At 36.9% G+C, this 21519-nt stretch overlaps 1 protein-coding gene across 1 annotated transcript in view; it reads right to left on the reverse strand.

The window, feature by feature from the left end:
- DLGAP2 (DLG associated protein 2) overlaps nucleotides 1-21519 on the reverse strand; it is a 259975-nt gene that overhangs the window by 89731 nt on the left and 148725 nt on the right. The window lies entirely within an intron of this gene.

Below are 21519 nucleotides of genomic sequence, written 5' to 3' on the forward strand. Positions count from 1 at the left end.
TATTAGCTGAGACCCTTAGCTCATCTCTTAACTTCTGTCTGCCTGTTTCCTCATCTATTAAATGGTGATAATAGCATTGATTTTCTAAGATTATTGTTGAGATAAAATGATAAGACTTGTAAAGCACTCTGCAAATATTAACATGCTATATAACATGCTATTATCTATTTATCTAAATGTTGAGGATATTACACAAACTGAAACTTCATAAAATCCTTTTGAACCTACCAAATAAAGCTTTCAGATTGTGATTTCTGAATTTGGAGATCGAACTGTGTGTACCTCAAAGAGTAAAAGAAATGATTTTGTGTTATCACAGTCGAATGATCTCTATAAGCATTACAACCTAAGAAATATGTGCAAATTCTTACTCTTTGGATAACAGAAGAGTTTATAATTAGGTCATATATACTGATTTCCACTGAAAGGATAGCAAGTTTGAGTCACAATGAAATGTTCTGAATTATAAATCCATATCCTTTGGGAGAAAAATAAAAGCAAATGTTGGTTTGTTGTCCCCTAGCTATACACCTATTCATTCAGAGAAGTCAGTGGGACTGCCTCTTTATAATATTTCTGTGTTTAATTCGTGGCCTAGTTTCTCAGGTAAATGTGTCGTTTCCAATTTTGTGTCTCAATGAAGTACAGGATAAAATGACTTTTGATGATTCCAAGCTTAATGAGTTTTTGTGTATTTTTCCTACATTTGCAACATTGAACTCAAATTTCAGGTGGTGTTTTCCTAGATTGTTTGGTGCAGTCTTTATACTGAGTCCAAGTTTTATAGAATAAATCCTTTTATTAAGGGGATTTGTACTGTGAAGTTTGGATTCAGTCAGAGGACTGCACTTGAGGACCTAGCGGACCATATGTGGCCTCGAGGCCGCAGTTTCCCACCCCCGTCCTAGAAAAATAACTTAAGTTTTTTTTATTACGATTCTGGCATTGTAGCTAACTTTGTACAGGTCTTATCGCTTCAACTAGACAATAAACTAAGCAGGAAGAGTTCCATGTTTCTATGTGTCCCTTAGATTGTTAAACATAGGGATTCACACTTATCCAATTAATAATTAATTAGTTCTTCTATTCATATCTATTTTGAAGGAACTCTCCACCCTATATCTCAAAGCCCCTACTGATTCACTGTATAATCCTAGATCCCCTGAGGGAAACATAGGTTTGTGACCCTTTCTTCAATTCAGTAGCCTCCTCTGGATGCCCTCCAATTTATCAACAAGTTTCTAAAACATGGCAGTCAGAAAAGAAGACAATACTCCAGAGGGTCTTCAGGGCTATCATCTCCCCAGCCCTAAACACTATGCCTCTCAATGCAGCCTAAGATTGTGTTAGTGTGTGTGTGTGTGTGTGTGTGTGTGTGTGTGTGCTGCCACATAATATTGTTGACTCATATTGAACTTGTATACCACTAAATGTTTTTTTCATTTAAACTTTTGTCTACCCATGATCTGTCAATTATGACCTTATACAGTTTAGTTTTTGAGCTTCAGTATATCTTAAATTGATCTCGATTAAATTCAGTCTCATCTGATTCAGTTCAATAGTCTGGCTTGTTATAATTTTTTGGATCCTACCTCTGTCATTCAAATCATTAGCTATCCCTCCTAGCTTAATGTCATCTGAAAATTCAACAGACATGCCATTTATTCCTTTATCTAGATAACAATGTTGAATAGTACAGAATCAAGAACACACCTCACAGACAGGTCCATTAGAGACCTGCCTTCTTCCAGCTTGACACTGAGCTATTAATAATCCCTTTTGGGGTCCAGTAGTACAATTAGTTCTGAATCCATCTAAAATTTCTGTTAATTAGTCCATATCTATGCATCTTCTCTGCAAGAATATCAGGAGCGACTATTATCATTATTATTATTTGCTGAAATATAGGTATGTCACGATTATAGCATTTTCCTAAGCTACTGATCTTGTAACCTTATTAAAAGAAAGAAATGAAGGTAGTCAGGCAATAACTAATTAGAATGTGATTACTGTGTAGAAGAGGTACTAACAAAATACTCTGAGAGATTTAAGAAACTAGAGCTTAACACAATTCTTGGCTCATAAAACATGCTAAATAAATGCTTGTTGATTGACTGACTGCATTGATGGGCACCAGGGAAGGCTACACAAAAAGGAGGTAGCATTTATTCAAGATGACACAAAGGCCCAGATGGAGTGATAAGTAGTCCATTTTGACTAGAAAAAATGGTATATGAAAGGGAGTAATGAAAGAGAATGCTGGAATGGGAAGCAGGAGTCAGACTAGTAGGGATGATTGTCTTGCTAGACCAGAAATTAACCATTTCAACAGAATGATACCCCCAATTCAGCTGAATGAGATTTGGATGCATAACCCTTTCCCAATATTTGTGCACTATAGGCATATTACAATGATATCCTATCAATGTTAAACTCAAATGTAGATTCCTATATATGCCAATATCTGATGGATTTAGAAATGTATCAACAGAAAATAACAATGTAGGATAGATAAGATAGTGCTGGAGATAGCTAGATTATGAAAAAGATCTAAAAAGATGAACAAGATGAAACAAATGTGATGTGTTTTATTTGATTTCAGTGTATCTGAATGTGTGTGTATGTGTGTGTGTGTGTGTGTGTGTGTGTGTGTGTGTGTAGGTGTTTTAGGTGACCCAGAAGACAATAGAGAGATACATGGTAGGTATCTGAGAGCAATATATTCCCACTGATAATTGTGTACAAGAAATGCTGTAGAAGATATCAACAGTAGCATGTTTCACTAAAAAAGGAGATGAGTCAGGCATGCCTCAAGTTAGGATAACATGCTAAGGATTGATCGGATATTCTTTGAAATATTAGATTCAGGAGAAAGTTGCCACTGTGCTGGGTGATTTCTACATGGTGGATTTTTGGAAATACCTCGACAGAAATACACAGGACAGGGTGAGGATGAATTATATGCACATGCACACCAATGAAATCATAGCTACACTGTGCTCTTGAAATGCATTATGTTACTGTTTTTGTTAAATTAAGCAGAGTACAATCTAGAGAGAATTATCTAGAAAAGTTATCTTGTCTAGATAGCAGAAAGGCAGAGAATATATCTAAAAGCCTGGATTTTCTAGGGTAAGCGATTTAGCTTCAATCCCTGGGTTGCACCTGGAGGCCACTATAGAAGTGACCTGAAGGTACTGTGAAAATGATGAGAAAGAAGTATTTTGTGTTTTATTTCATTTTACATTATTGATTAGGGAGAGTGGAGGACAGGTGGCCCAAACGTCAGTGGAAGGATTTTATTTTATTTTTTAATAGCCAGGGAATGAGAGTTATCTGTATTTATTATCCTTAAATGGCCTGGGGGAGTGAGAAGCAAGGTGAGATAACTAGATACTAGGTAATTGTTATATGGTAGAAAGACATAGGACTGGAAGTTAGAACATTTTCAGTCCTTGACTTACCTCAGGCTATCTGGGAGACCTCATATAGGTCTCTTTATCTCTGTGTGCCTCAGTTTCCTCATCTGTAAAACCAGGAATTTGGACTAAATAACCTTCCAAGTCTCTTTTTGCTCTAAAAGTGTCTCAGATATTTTAGGCTTAACAAAGAACTATCCCTTCAATCAATTGGTTAATCAAAGATTTATTAAGTACTTACTATATGGCAGGTACTATATTAGGTTCTGGGAATACAAAGAAAAAAGTGAAACATTTCCTACTCTCAAGGGGCTAACATTCTATTAGCTATAGATAGACAGGAGGAGGTTCATAGGGGAGCAATATGTACACATATGAACATATGAAAATAAAGAAAATGAATGAAAGGTTATTTTTTGAAGGGGGAACAGAGAGGAATTGGCAGATAGAGGAATTAGGAAATATGCAGGAGGTGGTACGTGATTTGAGTTTTGAAGCAAATTAGAGATTCAATGAAGCTATAATAACAGTTTGGTGGCTTAGTGGATAGAATACTGGGCCTCGAGTCACAGAAGCCTAAGTTCAATTATAGCCTCGTATACTTATTAGGTCTGTGACCCTGTGCAAGTCATTTAACCTGTATTTGCCTCAGTTTCCTTATCTGTAAAATGGGGATAATAATAGAACCTACCTCCCTGGGTTGTTGTGAGAAACAAATGGGAAAACAATTGTAAAATGCTAAGCACAGTGCCTGGCACATAGTAAGTATTATGTAAATGTTAGCTATTGTTAACTATGATTATTAATAATTTCAGACCATGAAAATACTACTCATTAACTAGAAACTATACCTGTGATTTTGTAGAGATAGAAGAATAGGCATATAGCTTATGAGTTAACTGATACAGTATTCTTTTGATTACTTTTTTGGCATTAAAATTGTTCCAGATTTTTTCTGTGCTTTTGATATCTTCCTCTCCTTCAGATGCCTTGTTCCTGAATGCCCCTAAAATTCTGTCACCTCCAGTACAGATCTCCTTTATGTATACTTGGACAAATTTGTCTGTTTTTCTTGTTTTTATTTCCTCTATTGCCATTTCTACCTCCTCTATAAGCACCTCAGTTACTGTGTTGTTAGGGTCCAAGTGTGGCTACAGTTTGTTGAAATGATTTTTGAAAGGTTTGTCCAGTTTACTTCTGTCTAAATCTTTCCATTTTCATTCTTGAATGCTCTTAGGATGACTTTGCTTAGTTGGATATCTCGCCAGGGTTTCTTTAACCTGAATTTACCCTCCACCATTTCTCTCTGCTTAATGAGATGATATCACTCATAGTTATCCAGTACTTTTCTTTTTAAGATTTTTTTTTTTTTTTGGTGAGGCAATTGGGGTTAAGTGACTTGCCCAGGGTCACACAGCTAGTAAGTGTCAAGTGTTTGGTCTGAGGCCAGATTTGAACTCAGGTCCTCCTGACTTCAGGGCCGGTGCTCTATCCATTGTGCCACCTAGCTGCCCCTCTTTGTAAGATTTTATGAACAGGTTTACATTCTAACCTGGTTTGGCATTTGACAGTCAACTCTTCAGTCAATCAGCAAACATTTATTAAGCAGCAAACAATAATACACATACACACACAGGGGCAGAAAAAGGGGGGGTAGATAGATAGAAAGACATATATAGATAGAATAAATTGGAAGTTATCAATTGTTGGCAAGCAATTAAAATGTTTCTTGTTTTAAACTAAGGTGTTTCCTAGACTCTTGTGGTCTCCTTATTGTGGCAATTAATTTACATTGGTTTAACTTCTCAATGAAATTATTATGATTGGTGCCAATGTCATTTCTGTAGTCCATCTCTCATTTTAAAATTTTCAGTAATTTCTTTAAACAATTTAGGCTTCATATTGTTAACTGCATATTATATTTTTCTTCTTTTTTATTATAAATTCTTATCTTAGCTCTGTCAACTTGTTGGCCTGATGGTACATTGATAGCTGACTCAGTAATAATTCCCATGTCATTAATGATTCTTTTCCTGTCTATTAAAATATAATCAATTTAATTCTTTGTATGGTATTTGACTGAAGGATGTACAGAATTCAAGCTCCCATTGTACTTATTCTTTGTTGATTGTGAAAAACATTTGATTTAGTAGAACTAAAAGCTGTCTTACAGGTGTCTCTTTTCTACATATCAAAATCATTCAAGATTCCTTGGGACATGCAAAACAGAAATAAATCTGTTCAGTAACCCCCATATAATAAAGCATCAGGTGATACATAAAATAGGATGATGCGCATTCATCGAAGTATGACTGTGTTGGAGGAAATCAATGTCCTTTTGTGTATTGTCTTCCCCCATTAGATTGTAAACTTCTTGAGGGCAGAGACTTTGTTTTTCTCATTTGTATACTTAGCTCTTAGTACAGTGCCTGATACATAGTAGGTGATTAATAAATGTTTATTGACTATTGACTAAATCCAGCAAAAAGTCCAGGTTGAGGAAGAATCTCCATGGGATGATAAGATACTCCAGGTACTCCCCTTTAGGGATGACATTGTACTGATTACATCAAGCCCTACGGCTTTGTAGCTGGAACAGATCTATAATCACTCAAAGAAGTTTTGCTCTGTCCATCCACACAAGAAGACCAAATGGATGAAGGATATCTATTGTGCAGATTGCAGCATGCATTTGAAAGGATGCCGTATGGAACTTGTCCAACATTATTCATATGTGGGAGTGATGGTATGGATAGACAATGATATAGTCTCAGAATTGAAAAGGAGGAGTCAGTTTAATTGCTTGCAGCATATTCCTAAGCTTTAACTGACTCCAACATTTCTACTAAAACAAAGACCCATCTTTTTAATACAAACATTTTATGTTTGTTGCTATATGGCAGAGATACCTGACTGGAATACCTAACTAAAGATCATTATTAAATTTAGGGTAAAATGCCAGTGAGTGGTGGGTGTGAGCTAGCTGCAATATATAACCAATGAGGAAATGAAGAGGAGTAAAGGATGCTATTAAAAAAACTGTATGACAGGAAGAGAAGATGGGTTGATCTTTTAGCAAAAGTAGACGATGATGGGTAAACAGAGTGATCAGCTGATACCCTTGTGATGTCAGGACAAAAGTAAAAAAGGCCTCAAGCACCTCGGGTGGACTCCCTGTGTTGAACTTTTGGGATAGCACAGACAAAATGGACAGGAATGGAAAGAGTTGCAATGTATACAACTGGAGGGCACTTCCAACTTAAGATCACAGATTCATTTGAGTATTCTTCACAGTGAAGTGAAGGAATTCCTCATACACTGAACACCTGGATGACAAATGATTTTCATGAATGGCTTAGAGGGGGAAGTGAGCTGGAGCAAGGGGAGTTAAAGAGGAAGATGACTTTCCCAAGAGCAAAGGTAAATGAGAAGTTTCATAGCTCTCAGAGACATAGAAAGTAGCTTAGTGGTAGCTAAAGGGGAATGCACTGGCAATGTTAGCCATAGGGATATATGGGGATGGTGTATTTAGGGATATAGTAAGGGATTCAGCTAGAGAAGGGTACTGGTGCTTGAACTATTCATCAACATTCTGCAGTTACAGATCATAATTGCAAGTTAGGCAGTCAGTCAACAAATATTTATTAAGTACTTTATGTGCTAGGCATTGTGCTAAGTGCTAGGTTAGTTTTAAGCTTCTCTGGTAACATGGGGAAGGAGTCATGGTGTCTTGAGAAGCGTGGAGTATTTCCCTTTGTGCTTATATGTTTTGAGCTTTCCTTGGGAATTTAGCTGGATTTGGTTTTCAGCATATCTATATATCTATATCTCTCTCTATACATATGTATTTACACATGGTTGCTTTCTGAAAAGCAGTACTTAGGGGTTGTCTGCTCTTGTCTATGCAACAATGAAAGTGACTAAAGTGTTGATTTTTTTAATTTTTAAATTTTTTTAGGTAACCCAAAGTTCAAGGGAAGGATGCATAGTAGTATTTGGGCAACATATCATCAATGTTGTTCATGTGCAAGGAGTGGTACAGATAATATTACTGAGTACGTGTATGAGCAAAATGAGGATGGGCTACCCATGTGACCCTGGGTAAGTCATATAACTTCTTCTAACCTTAGTTTCCTTATCTGTAAATTGGGAATAATAATAAGACCTATCTCTTAGTGTGGTTGTGAGGACCGAATGAAATACACCAGGACACTAGTGTTCATCAAAGTATTTTATCCAAGACAATAATATACCCAAATTGAGATGTTCTCATCCCTTGACATATAATATAGTTCTGTGAGAGTACTTAGGCCCAAAGTTTTGGGATGGAAATAACACTCAAGACCAGGTTTTGTGAGAAGTGTGTTTGGGAAAAGGAGTCTGACATCAGAATTGATTTAGTAGGGCAAGTATATCTTCTCATACACATTTGAATTGGTGCAGATTTTCTGTTTTGATGCAGATGTTTGGCCCCAGATAGCCTTAAAGTCTATGATCTTATCGAAGAATTTTAGTCATATCACCTCTAGATAACTAGTCAGCAAAATCAATATGAAACCTTTAGTCTATAGTTGCAAACATGCCCACCCTTGGACCATGTTACTCTCTGCCTCTGTATTCCCAGTGAGGTATATAAATGTTCATATAAAAGTCTCAGAGTACTTGAAAAGAAAAAAAAAGCGAGTGCATCTGTTTTTTAAATATTGTTAACAAAAGCAACTTGAAAAAGATCATGATAGAACTGGTATCCTTGGAGCCTGAATTTAGCATTCATGATGTAGAGTCTTTGGGAAAACTTTCTTGCAAACTCACCATAAATTCAGAATATCTTTCTCTTTTAAGGTAACAAAAACACAGAACCTTTTGGTGTCTCAAATTTATTTTTTCAAAACAAGAGACTAGGTTCCAAATGAGGCTTATTCTTATGTGATTGACTCCATTTTCAATTTTCGGTGTTCCATGGATTAAGATTTCTTTTGTTACAAATACAAGTAGAGTACTACCTGAGGGAACTCACTGTGTTCTAGCAGACAATTTCATTTGGATTTGCTAAGAAAATGTTCTTTTAATTCTCTTGTTTAGTAGAACATGGGAAGGTTGGAAGAGTATATATGGTTTTGCTTCACAGCTATAGACATATCTAAAAACTATCCGAGCAGGATATAAATAAGAAAACAAGTGACCAGAAGCGAAGATTAAAGCATTTCTACAAAAAGGAAGAAATAAGAAGCCCTTTGATGGATATTATATCAGTAATGTTAGTAAGCCAATTTCTTAAAATATCATTAAAAACTCACACAAACCTAGAGCACAAAGAATGTCATACCCCTATAAACCAACACAAGAATCATATGTAGTTTTTCATATCAACATATATCCATCTATAAACAACTTCTTATTTTCTGTAAGTATCGGGATAACTTGAAGATGATGGGAGGCTATAAATTTAAAATTGTAACCAATTAAGTATGTAAAAAATATTTTACTCTGGAATGATGTTATAATGGCAATGTAGTATATAGTGTAAAGAACACTGAATTTGAGGTCTGAAGACCTGGGCTTGAGTCTTATCTTTGACACCTCCTACATGCATTATTTCAGGCAGGTTACTTTATCCCTCTAGGCCTTAGTTTCTTCATCTGTAATATGAGAGAATTGGACTTGAGGATCAATAAGTTCCCCTCTAGCTCTGAATATTCTCACCCTAAAAAAGGAGAATATTATAAAAGATTATGTGTGAACTATGGAAGAATATTAATGTAACTTTTCTCAGGAAAAAAATATCTAAGAAGAACAAACAGAAAGACAATGCTATAAAAATTAATCTTTAAAATCTTTATTCATTAACAAATAGTACTTGACTTTTGAGCAATAGAATATCAGCTCCCTGAGGGCAGGGACTGTTTTTGTGTGTATATATGTTTATATTCCTAAATAATAGTTCTTGGCAAATAATAAATCCTTAAGCACTATTTGTTTAATTGAAAGCTTAAAAGTAATTTGAAATAGAAAAAATTGGTTTCTTTTCTTAATTGGCACTACAGTATTGAAAGAATATTTAACTATATACAAATATTTTGGGTAAAATTGATATTTATAGTTCTGAAGGAGTAGGTTCTCTGAATAGACCTGACAGCTAAGTAACTTGAAGTCAGTAAATGAGTTAATCCCATATGCCACTTCTGTTTTGGTCCAATAGGAAAAAAGACTGAAAGGAGAAAAAAATGAAGTGCCGTGTGAACATTCTGCTCTGGACTGACTTTTCCTACCCTGTGCATGTTAATAGTTTTAGGGGATTTAGGAAGAAATATTAGGATTAAGACTTTGATGAACAAGGGACAAAGAACTCTGCAGCTTCAGGGACTTGAAGAATATAATATATGCAGTACGTTATGTATGTATATGTATATGCAAACATAAATTCTGTTTGACTACTTAGCTACCTAAGTCCAGAATAGCTTAGATCAGGGAGGCACCAGGCATACTTCCAGTGCAAGGGCTTGGAGTCCCAGTGGGATTTGGTTAGCGGGTATCCAAGGTCTTAGATCTAGGAAAGCTGACTTTGCTTCTTTAACTTGAAGTTCTGTTCCTTATTTCATCATGATATGGAGGTGGCTCTAGGTTTACAAAGGCTTTACTAAGAGAACATCATGGACACACGCATGAATGGGTTCTGTAATAAAGGGGCCGCAGAAATAAATGTGGGCACATAAAGATGTAAGTAGGAGTTGGGAGAGATCTTACAGCTAGAGCCCTAGCTAGCATTGACAAGTGGGGCCATGTCCTTGAATGCCCAGACTGCTTGGAGCCCAGCATCAGATTCACTTACATTATTTATTCTAACAGTCAATAATAAGAGAAAAAGCAGTCAAGATGAAGAATAAGGTTAGATTATATAACAACAGCAATAGCAACAGCAACAATATAATAATGATAACCTTACTCTTGGTAAGGGGCTTTCTAGTTTTCAAAGTGCTTTAAAACATTTAAAAATTTGATCTTCATGAGAACCTTGTAAGAACATACAGGGGATATCCCCATTTTACAGCTGAGCAGACAAGCTTCCCAAGGTTAAGTGAATCTCTAAAGGCCTTTAGCTAATACTGTATGTTACAAAACTGGGACTAGAATCTAGTTCTCATGACCCCCAACGCAGTGCTATTTCTAGTATAGCATTGCTTATTAAACTAAATGGAAAGAATCACACAGTCTAAGGACTGAAGGGTAGCTCAGCTGCCATTCAGTCCAATCCACACTTGAACAAAAATCCTCCCTTTTTGAGGGTAAGCCACAGAAGCTAAGCAAGACAACTGAACCATCAGTGCAGAGCTGTTGGCAAAGGCCAAGAAGTGATTAGGTAAGAGAGGGAACAGTTCCCCAAACCATTCTCCTTGGAGAGGTAGACAACTAAGAGGAAGGAGAGCACAAAGGCCTGATACAAGAACACCTTCATGGAGTATCCACCTAACATATCCTCTATCTGCTAACATTGTAGAATTGAATGTGTTGAATGTAAAGTGCAAGAAATACAGAGTTGGTTTTACAAAAGTTGATTTCTTCTTTTAAACTTTGGGAAACTGAGTCAGGGCCAGAGAAGAAAGTTGCTTTGGTACTGAGGATAGTCACAATAACCCCAGTGTCAATTCCATATGGCCCGTTCCACCTGGACTCATAGGATCTTGTGCAAAGTGCATGGTAAAAATTGAGAATAGGAATTATAAAGCTTTCCTAGACAGTATATCTCAAATTGCTATCATTTTCCAATCTTTCCATCACAAATATTTGAGAAAAATATCTTTCCAACCTGTGACAGGATTTGGACTTTGTATGAATTACAAAGATTATCTGTACCTGGGATATATTAAAGTAAGTTTGTGATTACCTAAGAAACTTGCAATATGAACAGGAAATTGGACATTGTAACTCTGGTATGTCGAGACCATCTAACATTCACTGAAGTGTCAGTATTGAAATTAATTCCAAATTCATTTCCAAATTTCAAACAGGATACTGCAAGAAACAAGTTGGGATTCAATACATACACTCATTAACTATCCATATAAACTCTGCAGAGACTTGCAAGGGGATAAAAACAAGAAGTTCCAGTGAATATCATGAGATCACTAATTGCTCAACCTCCTAACTGGATCCTGAGGTATTTGACTTTCAGGACCCCCCAGGACCAAAGGAATGGAAGGACAGGTAGTATAAAACTCAGCAAGAAGAAAGTCATGTTCTTATGGAGTGAAGGGGATGTTGCTTGCTGTCCTTCATGCTTAAAGAAGAAAAAATTACATCATTATGTTGGGGTCAAGGTACAGTGTGTCCAGCTGTGGCTGATCAAACCAATATGAGTTCAGAAAACTCTACCACAGGTTGGGCACAAATAGTCCATATGAACATTTGGAGTGGAGATGTCTAAATTGTGCATCTCATGTTTCTTTTGAGGTACTGAGATTCTGCTTTGCTCATAGAACCCTGCACCTTCTTTGATGAGGGCATGCCATGCTTGGGCAGTCCTGTTCCAGTGTCTCCCAAGTCTCACAATCAATTGCAAAGTTCTTCAGAGAGACTTTGAAAGTGTCCTTGTACTGCTTCTTCTGACTTCCATGTGAGCACTTTCCTTGTATGAGTTCTCTGTAAAATAACTTTTAGGCAAATGTACATTTGGCATTTGGGCTACATGCCCAGCCACAGAGTTGTGCACTCTCGAGTAGAGTTTAAATGCTTGGCAGTTCAGCTTGAGAAAGGACCTCCATATACAGTACCTTAACTTGCCAGGTGATCTTCAGAATCTTCCTCAGACAATTCAAATGGAAGTGATTTGGTTTCCTGACATGGTGCTGGTACACTGTTCAGGTTTCATAGGCATACAACAGTGAAGTCAGCACAATGACTATGTAGATCTTCAGTTTGGTAGGCAACCTAATACTTTTTCTCTCCCACATTTACTTTCAGAGCCTCCCAAACACTGAGCTAGCTCTGGTAATGCATGCATCAACCTCATCATCTACGTGTTTATGCCTAGAAAGTGTACTGTCAAGGTAGGGGAATTTATCCCAGCATTAAAAATTTCTCTGTTTGTTGTCACCAATGGTTTCATGTATATATGATGATATGATGGTTGGTGGAGGACCTTTTTCTTTTTGGTGTTGTCAGGACAAAATTAACACAAGCAGCAAAGAATCAATCCAAACTTTATTGCATCTCAGCCTCAGAGGCTTCATTGAGTGAGCAAGCATCTGTCAATAAAAAGTTGTGCATCAACTTTCCCTACACTTCAGTCTTGACTTGTAGCCTTTTCAAATTAAAATAATTTACCATCAGTGTGATAGCTGACCTTAATGCCATTTTCATCTTCATTGAAGGCATCTGACAACATTGCTTAACACATCATGCTAAAAAGCATGGGAACAAGCACATATCCCTGCTTCACTCCATTGGTGACTAGGAAAACAAAGGAGCATCACGCATTATCCAGAACCCATGCAAGCATGCCATCATGAAACTGGTGTACAATACTGATGAGCTTCTGTGGGCAATTAAATTTTGTTATGATCTTCCACAAGCCCTCATGATTGACAGTAGCAAAGGTCTTGGTCAGATCAACGAATGTGTACAGAATGTACAACAGAATGTATATTCTGTTCTGCTCTTGTTTTGGCTAGAGATAGCTAGTCTGAAGTTATGAATTGGCAAATGCCACTTCTGCAGAGCTTCTGTTAAATAAGTACTCTTTGTAGCCTACCAAGATGTAAGCACAGAGCCACAGAAAGTAGAAGCATTTGTGAAGTGGCCATGTCCAAAATGTCCTAGAAACTTAACTTTTCTGGAATTTGATAGTTATTATCCCCAATTTTAAAGAACTGCTATTATTGCTACATCATTGAATGACCTCACTCATAAACATGTAATCGAAGAGGCTCAGAACCAAAAAAAGAATAACAGGCAAAATTGTCTTAAACTCAACAAAATTTTTTTGGAAATAAATGTAAAAGACAAATGTGAAAAGCCTTCAAAGACTTAATCTGCTCTGTTACCCTTGTACCAACATTAGCTTATTCAGAGGCAAGTTAATTTTTTGTTCTTTATCTAGGTGCCAGTCTGGAACGCTTGGCACTTCTCTATATTCAAAGAGTAATGGTTACCAGAAACCAATTGCATTCACCATCAGAAGGTTGCCTAATAGTAAGTATCATTACCCTATCTACAAACTTGAATTTTTGGCTTTGAAGAGAGTTATTGAGAAGTTCAAAGACTATGTATATGGAGCAAAACTCCAAGGATAGACTGAAAAATTCATTGATTTATATTTTGAGCAGTGTCAAGTTGGATACTGCTTGCCAAGGATGAATAGCAGCTCTGGCCTGTTATGATTTTAGCATACAGAACGGGCCTGGTAAGATGAATATGGATGTAGATGGCTTGTCTAGAATGATTTGGGACATTGGAGGTGTGGCAATTCCAGAAGATGATATGAGAGCAATTTCTGACAATCAATCAATAAATCAACACATGTTTATTAAACATCTAGTATGTACACACACGGAGAGAACAGATATAAAGTTAATAAATACAAGTATATCAAAAGTAATTAAAGAGATTGTACTTTGGTAAGGAAGGTACTAACAGTTGAGGGGGATAAGCAGAGGCTTCATGCAGTAGCTGTTGCCTAAGATTCATCTTGAAGGAAAACAGGTACTCTATTAGGTAGAGGTAAAAAGGAGTTCATTTTAAGCTTAGAGGATAGCCAGTGCAAAGGCATGGAGGTGGGAGATAGAATGTCATGAGTGAGAAACAGGGGGAAAGCCAGTTTGGTTGAATAACCAAGTGTGGGTGAGGGAGTAATGTCCATTTAGGTTGAAAAGAAGGGTTGCAGCCAGCTGATGTAGGGCTTTAAAAACTAAACTGAGGAGTTTATTTTTAATTGTAGAGAGTATAGTTTAACCCCTGGAGACGGTTGATTAAGGGAGTGACATGGTCAGATCTGCACTTAAGGAGAATTACTTTGTCAGTGGTATACAGAATATACTGGAATGTTGAGAGACTTGAGGCAGGGAGACCAATTAGGAGGCCATCAAGAATGATTAAAATAAGAGGTAGTTGTGTGAGTAAAGAAGTACTCAGATGTGAGAGATGTTAGGAAGGTAGAAATGACAAAATTTGGAAACTTATTGCATATCTAGGAGGAGGGACAGTAAGGAGTCTAGGATAATGCCAAGGTTACTGACCTGAAATACTGGAAGGATGGGGTATCTTTGAGAAATTTATAAGAAGGGAAGGTATGGAGGAAAGGGAAGATAATGAGTTCACTTTTAGATGTGTTGATTTTAAGATGTCTACTAGATATCCAGTTTGAGATTTCTAATAGGTAATTAGTTATCTGAGACTGAGGGAGAGGCTAGGGCTAGATAAATAGATCTGGGAGTCATATGCATAGAATTGATAGGTTGACTATTGGGCCTAATGAGGGAGGGAGGAAGGGAGGGAAGGAGAGAAAGAGAGACTATTAGGGAACATTTTCAGAGGTTGTGATGTGGATGATAAGCCATGTAAAGATCCTGAGAAGTGGTCAGATAGGTAGGAGGCAAACCAGGAAGAAGTAGTGTCACAAAAAACCTAAGAAGAAATTCAGGAGGAGAGGGTAGTTAACAGTGTCAAATGCAGCAGATAACTTGAGAAGGTTTAGTAATGATAAAAGACCATCAGATTTGTCAATTAAGAGATTATTCATAATTTAAGAGGTATCAGTTTCAGTTGAGTGATAAGGATGGAAGTCAGATTTTAAAGGGTCAAGGAGTGAGAGAAGAAAATGGAAGCAGGAGTATAAACATCTTTTTAAAAGGAGTTTGGCTAGCACAGAGAGATATAGGACAGTAGCTTGAGGGTATGAGGGGATCTAGTGAAGGTTTTTCAAGGATAAGGGAGGCAGAATGTTTGAAGGCAGCAGGGAAGGAATCAACTGATAGGAAGATGTTAAAGATTGGAGGGGGTGGTGATTGAGGATTCAATCCATTGAAGAAGATAGGATGGGTTGAGATCAAGTGCACATATAGAGGAGTTGGCATTGACAAGGGAGAGGATCACTTTTGTTTTTTTTTTTTTGTTTTGTTTTGTTTTTGGCAATTGGGGTTAAGTGACTTGCCCAGGGTCACACAGCTAGTAAGTGTTCAGTGTTTGGTCTGAGGCTGGATTTAATTCAGGTCCTCCTGACTTCAGGGCCGGTGCTCTATCCATTGTGCCACCTAACTGCCCCAAGAGGATCACTTCTGTCAGAAAGCTAGGGAAAGGATTAGAGTGGGAAATGATGTCAAGAGTTTTTGGATGAAGTCAGTGAAAAAGGAAGGCTCTTACATTGAATAGCCTCAATTTTTTTAAAAAGTAAAGTAAGAGGCAAGGTATAGATTGTAATCAATCAGAAGTATAGCTGATAGCTTGGGACTTCCTCATAAAATATGCCAAATACATATATGAACATTATTTCATTGAATCAATATTTCTTGCTTTATTTGTCTGCAGATGACTGGCATAGTCAAAGAAGTGATGAAAGTGAAAAAGCAAGGTAGTGATTCTAAAAATCCTAAGTTCCAGCCAGCAAAAGTTACTTTATTGCTAAGTCAATGGCAAAAGTTGGAGCTGCACAGTGGAGTATTGTGTCAGTCTATGAATGATACCATGCATGAACCAAGAAACAGCCGGGAGCTACTTAGAGCATACTGTCCAATAGTCATAAATGCTTTACATTATGACTTTGGACATATGGGTCAAGAAAGGACCCTAGAACTAGAAAGAAACAGATTTTATTGACTTAAAATGGCTGCAGATGTTACCAGGGATTGCAAAACATTTGCCAGATGTGTACAAAGAAATATGTTGTCAACTTGTGCCACATATCTGGAGAAAATAGATACTAGTAATCCTTTGAAAAGTTCCCATATTGCTTTTCAGTCTTTATAAGTAAATAGTAAAAATGCCATATTTTAGTGGTATGATCACCACCAGAAACCAGAAATAATCTATTATTGCCAAAGGTTTTTTTGGGTAAGTATTTTTCAATGTATGCATTTTCTGCTAAGATCTACTCTGACCAAGGGAGATACTTTGAGAGCAAGCTACTCAAGAAGGTATTGACCTTGGCAGGTATAAAACAATCTAGAGCTACTAAAAATCCACATGGAAAATCACATATTGAATACTTCAACCACAGTCTGTTGAATATCTTGGTAACCCTGAAACCAAAACATAAAACTTAGTGATGTCAACACATATAATTTCTAGCATATGCATACAATTCCACAAGGAATGAAACTATACATCATACATCAACATGTGTCATTTCAGGTATATGCATACAATTCCACAAGGAATATACATCATACCTGCTTATGTTTGGGAGAGAAATATGTTTACCTAATAACGTGTTTTGGAAGCTCATATGAAGAAGGTATTACAACTACTTACACTCAATATGTCTCAGTTGAGAAAGAAGCTTACCAACTAGTCATGGCTTCAGCTCAGAAGATCTGTGACAGAAACAAAAGATGGTATGATACTAGAGTATGTTGTCTAGACCTTTAACAAGGAGACAGAGTTCTATTGAGAAACCTTGTCATTCAAAGGACTCACAAGTTATCTATCTGATGGAAAGCTAACCCTGCAAAGTTGAGACAATGGACAGCTTGTCTCTTTTCAAAATAGCTACAGAGAATAGAAGGTGTCATATCAAGACTATTCATAACAATCACCTCTTGGCTATAGGGAGCACAGTTGGACACTCAACTTGGCAAATGTGGAGCAGAAGAAACTGTTTGCCAGTTGCACACAGTCTGGACCAGCTATAGACTCTGAAAATGATAACTCTAGTGAAGGAGATTATGTGTACTTTTATAGGGCAAAGGAATTGAAGCCATAGGCAGTGCCTTAATTGCTAACAATTGTTACAGAGACTCTTAGGACACAAAAATAACCCATAAAGCACAAAATACTGATAGCCAAACTGATTCTGCTGTCATTCTAAGTATATACATACAAGTCTATAATAATTCTGAGAGTCAACCTATAACATCTACTAGCTCAGGTGTTGGAGTAGGGAGAACAGTCAGTGAAAAGGGAAATACACTTATTAGTTGCTCGACTACAATGTAACATGTTACAGGGAGACTTGAAGGCATAGTTACACATAGTGAGGTGACAATAGAGATTTCACATGTGAAATATGTCTTGTATGTAATTGCATATGTTTATTTTTATACATGTTAATTACTTCATGTTGGTTATACTTATTATTTTGCTGTTATATTCACTTAACTGTTTTATATTCATTTTGTAGCAAGGTTTATTCTTTTGCTCATGATTTATTTGCATATTATGCTAATTCTTAGAGTGAAGCTGTATTTTTATATAGACTTACTATGGTGTTATTGTTGCAGCTTTGTTTTATTAATTAACCATGCTGTGCTTTCTTATGAGTACTTGCTGTGCACTCCAGATATTTATGTATAGGAGCTGCACATATACTATGCACTGCATGTAACTTAGGTATGTTGTCACTTTCATTCTGTCAGGTGACTGATTCTCTTTCTAATATGATGTCTATTACATGTATTGTTAAAGTTTGATTCTTTTGTTTTCAGTGATACCATATATTTGTTATCTCTGATGATAGGAAAATCACCTTTGTAATTTTAAAGCACTGATTCTGTATAGTTATGGATTTCATGCTTATTCTAGATGATTTTTATAAGAGACTGCAAAGAGTTTTAGCTCAGAGGAGTAATGTCACCCTGGTTTTGCCTAAGTCTGGCATGGTTTTCTTGATGGATAGGCTTGTGACCTTAGTTGCATACGTGAAGACAACATAATTCCCGATTAACTAAGAGAACACTAAGCCTCAATGTTGCATGACTGGAATAACAACTTATTTCAGTTGTGATTAGATATACACGTTGAGAAAGGACCTTGAGATACATAGGTCAAGAGAAAAGTGAGATGGGGACTTTTGAATAGCATCCTAACGAGAGCCCTTCCCTTCCCCCTGCCCTCAAGAATTATAGATACGTAAAGGAGTATGTGCCAACCCTCCCTCCCCTATCATGTCATTTGGCTTCTAGTCCCTAAAGCTTTACATACTGCTGAGAACTGTCTCCCCCTTGGTGAAATCATTCTCTCATAATTTGAGCTGAGATCTTATCTTACTCCCAACTGAAGTGTTCATTTACTCTTATGCATTGTTTCATTTATTTTAATCTGTATAACTTCTCTGCTTTCTTTTTTTTCCTGTTTTCCTTGATAAAGAGGTTTACTGTCTCCTTGAAATGGTCTTTTGTGTAACCAGCCTTTAATAAGAAGGGCCTAAGCTGGTGAGTGTAAGATAAGGAGAATCTGATCCCTTGAGAGCAATCAAGGAAGTGGCTTTCATTTTGAACCACCTAGATATATTTGAAATGTGATAGATAGACATAATCTAGCCTATCACCCCCTTGGACATAGGAGAGATCAATTAGCCTTGATGGTCCTGGTTCCTGTTTTCTGCTCTCACTACCCTCCCAGCTAGGTTGCTGGTACTTCCAGCATGGCCCTCCTCCTGCAAAGGTATGATACTTTCCAGATCATATCTATGAATTCCAGCCATAAACCACAACTTTTTATCTGGACAGACAGCCTCAAACATATATAATGTATCCCCCAAATCTTAGTGTAGTTTTAAGCTATTAAAGCTTAAATTTTAGGCTTTATTCAAGCTTTAATAGCTTAAAGCTGCACTATGATTTTTGGTACATACCATACATCCACCTCAGACATAGCATGACCTCAACATTCTTCAGCATCCTGGTTGCTTGACAACAAAGTGCTAATGTAGCTAAATTATATTTAGATCTTAATTATTCTACTTTTCCATCTATATCAACTCAAATTCTTGATTATAAAAAGGGTTTAGAAATAAAGTTTCCTCCCCACTTCCTGTGCAGCCTTCTTTCCTTACACATCCAATTTCACATCTCTACCATTAATAGGAACAAAAAGATAAAAGCCCATAAAACCTTCTGCTTTCTAGCCCTGGCCAGCACACTCTTGGAAAGTAAAGCGTGGGGGCAGCTAGGTGGCGCAATGGATAGAGCACCGGCCCTGAAGTCAGGAGGACCTGAGTTCAAATTTGACCTCAGACCAAACACTTGACACTTACTAGCTGTGTGACCCTGGGCAAGTCACTTAACCCCAATTGTCTAAAAATGAAAAACAAACAAACAAAGAATTGTTCATTCATCAATTCATTAATTCATTCATGTAATATTGTATATTACTAGTTTATCATTCTATCTCCCTGTCAAATTGTAACAGTATTTGGAACATAAAGAAATAATCACTAGAGGGACAGCAAGGTGGCACAGTGGATAGAGCACCGGCCCTGAAGTCAGGAGGACCTGAGTTCAAATCTGACCTCAGACCAAACACTTGACACATACTAGCTGTGCAAGTCACTTAACCCTAATTGCCTAAAAGAAGAAGAAAGTAAAGTGTGGCAACAGTTTTATTTCTGCTAAGAACTTACTTTTATTGAGAATAACTAAGGCAGCATGGTAAAATGGGGAATAGATAAGGAGTAGAAAATCTGGTTCCAAGTTCCTGCTGAGCCACTTACTAGCTGTGTCCCACTGGCCAGGCAGATCCTTCATTTTTATTTCCTCACCTGTAAAATGGAGATAAAAATTCTTGCCCCGTCTTGCTCACAGAACAGCTATGAGCATCAAGTGAGGTTTTGGGGTCACAGAATTTTAAAGTTGGAAGGGACCTTGGAAGTACCTAGTACAGTATGTATCTGAATGGGAATCCCCATTGGAATATCCCAAATAAGTGATCTATTCAGTCTCTGCTGAAAGAACTCTAATGATAAAGAACTCACTACCTCCTAAGACAGCCCATTCCCCTTTTATATAGCTCTGATTATTAGGACATTTTCTTTACATTGAGCTGAAATATACATTCTCTACAACTTCTTCCCCATCTGTCCAAGTTCTGGCCTCTTGGGCTGACTACAAGGCTATTTCTACTTCTACATAATAGTCCTTCAAATGCCCCAAGATAACTATCTTGTCTCTCTAAAATTTTTCTTCAACAGATGTCATCTGAAAGTACTTTGAAAATTGTAAAGCACTATGTAAGATAGAATTAATTAATTTACAGTTGTATTAACAGTCATCTCTTTCCCACAGCCAAACAAGTTGCTAACTAGTCAACTTGCTGGTGATAGGCCTCTTGATACTTAGCTAGGCTGGTTGTTACATAACAGTGACAAATTTATTGCCAGTATTATTGCTGAGGCATTTCTCGTTTGGAAAGACTTACCAGAGCCCTGGACTCTATTGGCATAACCTTCAGGAGACCAGGGACACCTCTATAAGACAATGAGGCATGGAAGTCATAATCATCACATTGCTGTAAGCCATAATGAGTTAGGCTATGATCCCCAGAAATGAAAGTAAGCTCATCAGGAAAGGCCTACACTAAAATGAAAATATGATACTAGAAATTCCAAATCTTTTAACTATGCATATTATAATGGATGATTTTTAAAAAAGCAAAACATTAATCCATATAACCAGATACATAAAAAAATCCTCTAAAAATGGTAATCCAGTGAGACCAGGTTCTCAAGTTTTCTAAACCATAATTGCTAAAGCTTATCTGGAAACCAGTTCTGAAGCTAGAGGAAAGGAAGGAGTTTTGCCTTAAGCTTTAGAATTGAAAGAACCCAATGTCTTTGCAGAAAGTCCAAAGTTAAACACACACACACACACACACACACATACAAAAGAAGTAAAAAACTCCACTATTTATTAAACAATCTGGTTGTATTGAAATGGCAAAAAAGGTAACAAGTAAGTTTGTGAAATCTAAGAATTAAAAGGAAAATTGCTGTGGTCTATAGTTGGCTCTGAGAGAACAAAAAGAATGCATTGCTGAGACTGAACCAACATAAGACAGGAGAATTGACCTGACTAGCTATTCACGAGGAATAAAAGAACACCCACTCCAGCACCTTTGCCACGAAAACCCCAAATGTGATCACAAAGAGTCAGATATGACTGAAAATGACTGAACA

Source organism: Vombatus ursinus, unplaced genomic scaffold (genome assembly GCF_900497805.2).
Source record: "Vombatus ursinus unplaced genomic scaffold, bare-nosed wombat genome assembly UNPS02014841.1, whole genome shotgun sequence".
Lineage (NCBI taxonomy): Eukaryota > Metazoa > Chordata > Mammalia > Diprotodontia > Vombatidae > Vombatus > Vombatus ursinus.